General features: G+C 44.6%; 1 long non-coding RNA gene across 1 annotated transcript; it reads left to right on the top strand.

Moving 5' to 3' along the window:
* The first annotated feature begins 4,355 nt into the window (after window positions 1-4,355).
* On the top strand, window positions 4,356-5,495 carry LOC130387082 (uncharacterized). The gene is made up of 4 exons (XR_008896285.1): window positions 4,356-4,455; window positions 4,550-4,581; window positions 4,767-4,912; window positions 5,018-5,495. It is a non-coding gene; the product is annotated as an uncharacterized LOC130387082 (long non-coding RNA).
* Window positions 5,496-5,757: the final 262 nt, after the last annotated feature.

The raw sequence follows: 5,757 nt of genomic DNA, 5'->3' as shown, positions 1-5,757 counted from the left end.
AAAAACAGTTCTGATATGGATTTACCTAACAGCCAATCACACAGCAGAAATAAACACAATAGTCAGATCGCAGTTTTGCGGTTAATGTCTAAGTACATGCCCTGTTGCCATTTGTTGGTGCGTGTTTGAGCTTCCGTTACAGCGACGCGGTAAGGAAAGACGAGAGGAGAGGAGCGTTTTGCGACAGAATAAAAATGAGTGGAAAAACGGAGGGTGAAGTAGTCGATAAAAAAGACGTCCATTATATGGAAGTGGTTTGGCTATCTCAAAACGGATGAAGCACAGGATAAGACCGTCTGTAAATTATGCCGTCGGTCGGTGCCAGCACGATTGGGAAACAGAACTCATTTATTTCAACCTCTCCGAACGGAGAAGGGAGGGGGCGCGGGAGCAATCGCCAGGGCGGCCCGAAACCGTCACCGTAGCCCCCCCCCCCCCCCGCTCGGAAGACCTGTCCAGGGCGCAAGTTGATTTCGAGTCGCCTAGGGCCCCGAAACGGCCAGCGCCGGCTCTGTGTGAACACTTACATTGTCATGTCCCTCACCTAATGTTATGTCTTTCACCTGTCAAAAAAATTAATGCATAATATATTTATATTATATACAGTATATCGTGATTAATATCGATATCGAAAAAATAATCGTGATAATATTTTTTGCAATATCGCCCAGCCCTAATGTGGCTACACATTATCTGCTTTGTCTTCTGCTAAAATAACATTAAATCTATGGCTTATTTTCCTATCCAATGAATAATATCTCATTCTTCTGAAAGAATTGGATCAAAACCTGATTATTTTGTTATTTGAGGTTGTCTTCAATCAATGAATTCTTCAATCAACCCGTAGTCAAATGTTTTCCTTTTGTCGTAGCTGCCTCTCCAGTGAGACTGGTCAACGGTCTCTCCAACAACCCCTGTTCAGGCAGGGTGGAGGTCTACCTCCAGGGCCAATGGGGCACAGTTTGTCATGATGACTGGGACCTGAAGGATGCCCAGGTGGTTTGTACACAGCTGGGGTGTGGCAGAGCCATATCAGCCACCAACTGGGCATATTTTGGACACGGAACAGGACCCATCTGGTTGAACCATGTCAACTGTGGAGGAAATGAAACGTCGATAACCGACTGTGAACATCGAAGGTTTGATTCTCACAACCGCAGACACTTTAAAGACGCTGGCATCATCTGTGATGGTAAACCTGCATTTAGTGTGCGTCTTTGTATGCGTGTGCGTGTGTTGTGGCAACCCCGGTCGGCGGCGGCTGCGATTCCCGAAACAAACGCTCGAGCACAGTTCCGGTGCAACGGTTTTATTACTGAAGCTCACAAAAGAAAGGGGAAATCATACAGTAACTCAAGTTTCTTCCACACTGGGGCAAAAAGGGTGAGGGGTCTCCGGGTCCGGTCCGTCGGTGAGGTCGGCGGAGCTCCCGCTCCCGGCTTCACCCGCGGCTGTCTCTCACTCGGCTCCCTCCCGGCACGAGCCACATGGCTGAGAGAGCCCCGAATGAGTGGAGAAGCAGACTATTTAAGCTGCTTCTCCACCGGTTCCTCAGGTGCTCTTCATCTCCTCAATTGGCAACGGCCGGGTTGCCACAGTTTGTGTGTGTCCGTGAGTGTGTGTGTGTCTGTGTGTGTGTGTACATCTTTGTCATTGTCTCTATGTGTGTGCATGGGTTTTATTGGGAGTAAAAAAAGACCCAGTGCTGAGCAACAAAGACACGCCCCTGTTGAAGGCATAGTTCCGTAGGAGTAATGACATGCTCATAGACGTATCACTGGAAAAGACGGTCGCTGGGTTTGCCGATGCATGGGCTGTCAATACTTTTCAACTGTTATGTTTGTTATTTGAGGTTGTGTTCATGCCAATACTTCTTCGATCAACTCGATCTCGTTGATATGTTTTCTCTTTTCAAAGCACCATCTCCAGTGAGACTGGTCAACGGTACCTCCAACAACTCCTGTTCAGGCAGGGTGGAGATCCTCCTCTATGGCCAGTGGGCCACAGTTTGTGATGATCACTGGGATCTGGTCGAAGCCCAGGTGGTGTGTAGACAGGTGGGCTGTGGGAGGGTGTTGTCTGCACCACAAGGGGCCACTTTTGGACCTGGCCAAGGGCCTATAGGGTTGGCTCAAGTCAACTGCAATGGCCACGAATCTGATCTCACACAGTGTGGCCACAGCGGACTGTGGATCCACAAATGTGATCACCAGAAGGACGCTGGTGTTGTCTGTGAAGGTGATACATTTAAAATGTTGCTGAAATAACATGACAGTAAATCTATGGCTTACTTTCCTATACAATGAATAATATCCCATTCTTCCGAATGAATGTAATGAAAACATGCTTATTTTGTTTCTTATTTGAGGTTGTCTTCATTCAATGAATTCTTCACTCAACCCGCAGTCAAATGTTTTCCTTTTGTTGTAGCTGGCCCTCCATTGAGACTGGTCAACGGTTTCTCCAACAACCCCTGTTCAGGCAGGGTGGAGGTCTTCTTCCACGGCCAGTGGGGCACAGTTTGTGATGATAGCTGGGACCTGAATGATGCCCAGGTGGTTTGTACACAGCTGGGCTGTGGCAGTGCCATATCAGTCACCAACAAGGTATATTTGGGACAGGGAACAGGACTCACCTGGTTGAACCATGTCAACTGTGGAGGAAATGAAACGTCGATAACCGACTGTAAACATCAAGAGTTTGGTTCTTGCAGTCACTTTGAAGACGCTGGCATCATCTGTGATGGTAAACCTGCATTTAGTGTGTGTCTTTGTATGTGTGTGTGTGTGTGTGTGTGCGTGTGTGTGTGTCTTTGTCATTGTCTGTATGTGTGTGCATGTTTTTTTCTGGGAGTAAAAAAAGACCCCTTGCTGAACAACAAAGACACGCCCCTGTTGGAGGCATGGTTGAGTCTAGGAGTAACTACAGGCTCATAGACGTACCACTGGAAAAGGTGGTCGCTGGGTTAGGCGGTGGGTGGGCTATCCATACTTTTCAACTGTTATTTTTGTTATTTGAGGTTGTGTTCACGCCTTGACTTCTTCAAACAACTCGTTGTCAAATTTCTCATTTCGTAGCTGTCTCACCAGTGAGACTGGTCAACGTTCTCTCCAACAACCCCTGTTCAGGCAGGGTGGAGATATTCCCATTTTGCAACGGATAATACATTGCCAAATGTATCATAACTTTTGGGAAGCATGTCTCCGAAAACATAGATATGTCTCCAGGGGGCCCTATGATTTGTGGTCAAAGATAACACTTTCCTGCTGGACTATTCGGTTGGACCCACAGTGAGATTGTTGGAAGAGAATCTTAAAATCTCTTAGAATTATGGTCATGGTATCTTACAGTCTTGTTTATTGTGTTGCCTGCCAACCTCTTCCTCTTGTTTGTCTGCTCTTACAACAAATAAGGCTGCCTGCATGCCTTATTTGTTGTCGTGGAGACGAACAGCTCTAGTTCTCTATGGACATGTCTGAAATTCGAAGTGGTTATATTATGCCACCAGGTTTGATTGTGATTAGCCATCACAATCTGGCAGAATTTCAAGCGGGTTTAATGGCTAATCCAACTCACGTGGTGGCATAATGTCACCCCTTTAAAAACCTATTCAAAATGGCTGAAATCTGTCGAATTCAAAATAGTGCAATATTCAATCATCGCAATTCCACTTCATGATGTGAGAATTGTAACTATGTATGCATATATTGGCCATCCCCCTTGAGAAGACATTTGCTCTTGAGCTGCGACTCGGATTAAATCTGAATCGCTTGGGGACACTTTCCTCATTGCCCCCTACTGACGTGTCACTGGTCACTGTCAATTTGACCACCAAATCACCATTGACTGCTTTGGTTGTTTGGCAAGTGAAAAAAAAAACGTTGGTCACTCAAGAGAGACATCCTACACGTTCCTTTTTAAGTTAGAGTTGCCCGGTTGGATGAGGTTAATGGATCACCAAATCATACCTGTTAAGTCAGCTGGCCGGCAGAGGCGAAGTGGCCATCGGGAAGATCGGGAGGTTTCCCGGTGGGCCGGTCCACTTATGTGGGCCACGGTAGTAATTTTGGCCGCGGGCACCCCCTAGTGTCCGCTGTATTTTAGATCACGCGAATGAGCAATCGCGGAATACACGAGAGACCCCGTCAGGATTTCAACCCCCCCCCTCTCCCCCCCCCTCCCTATCCCTGCACTTCTGTCTGTCTTTGGCCATCTTCTCCACAGTTAACCAGCTCTGTTGGTGATGTTTCGCTGCATGGCGTTGCTAATCTAGGATTTAATGTTTTATCCATTCTTATGTTCAATTTGTTCCACTGTTGAAACCCTTCCTCTGTTTTTATCTGTTGGCAGGTAATCCTGACAACCAAAACTATATGACATCAATTATCCTCTGTTGGTCAGCCTTCGTCATTCTCATCATTATTCTGGTCATTTTTTATTGGTGGCGGAAAAAGAGTGAGTCACATTAGTCCATAGTTTGAACTAAAGAAACCATGCTCTCTCATGGAGATTTATACACATGATGTTTGTCTGTGCCTTTTTTCAATAGAGCATCATACAGAAAACCTTGATTCGAAACAGGTAAGCCGATTTACTTCGAATTATACTCTCTATTTATGTTGCTAATCACATTTGTTACCTCCGATAACTATCCTTTAAATATCCAAATGTCAACGTTAAACCACTATAAATATTGAACGTATCAATAAAATAGAAAATGTTGCATATAAGATAATTAAACAATAAAACGTACATTCTCTTCCCAGACTACAAACTGTGACCAAGCTGCCGCCATCTCTTTGAATGTGAGTCTGTTAGGACCCCCTCCTCTCCCTTTGGAGCCCACTGACATAGAACTCAAACCCAGAAGCACCTAGGAGGCTCTATGGGAGATATTGACTGTAGGTTTAAAGTAAGTATCAGCTTTATCTTGCCGACATGAATGAAATAAGTGTGGAAAAGCAGAGTCAACGAAGGCCTACATCCCGAGGGTTACCGACATGTCCCTCATCCACAGCTTCTGCTGCCCCTGAGATGAACCCCGGTTACTGAGCTGACTCCAAGTGGACCCCTTAAAGCTGTGAACCCCTCTATTCCTGGCTCACCTCATCCTGACAGGAAGAGAGGGGGAGGGCTTTATGACAGCCACAATGAACAAAGGAGCCCCCTTCATTCTTCCTCTCACTTTACTTAGAATGACTTGTATGTTAAGGTTAATATTAGTTAATGTTACAGTGAATGTATTCCAAAATCACTTATGTTGATTTCTCGTTTGAATGCATGCTTATTGTCTTAGTAGAAGGAATTGTCATTGTTAGACAAATAGACAAATTCCTAATATGTGTAAACGTATTATGCGATAAACCTTTTCTGATTCTGATTCTGATGAATTAGATATCACTTAAATTTCAGAGCCCTTTCTAGAGCCCTCCCTCTCAGGCTTAACTGTCATCACCTTTAAACCATTTGCCCTGCTGCTGGTAATAAAAGTGTAAAATAACATCCATATTTGTTTCATGTGTTGTAAATATGAAAGAGGATTTCTGAATACGTAATTACATTTTGTTGTGATGTACCACAATTATTGAATGTTTCATGAAGTTGTATAGGTCTTGATACATATACGCTTATGAATTGTAGTTGCATAATGAACATAGTAGTTGCACATCTATATAATCTATTAGTTCTTTATATACAGATCTCGATCCATGCATGACTATTGCATTCATAGTCTATGTTTTGCTGCAACATTTTCAT

The sequence above is a fragment of the Gadus chalcogrammus genome, chromosome 8 (genome assembly GCF_026213295.1).
Source record: "Gadus chalcogrammus isolate NIFS_2021 chromosome 8, NIFS_Gcha_1.0, whole genome shotgun sequence".
Taxonomy (NCBI): Eukaryota; Metazoa; Chordata; class Actinopteri; order Gadiformes; family Gadidae; genus Gadus; species Gadus chalcogrammus.
Note: the sequence above shows the minus strand (reverse complement) of the source record. Positions and strands in the feature narration are given on the sequence as shown.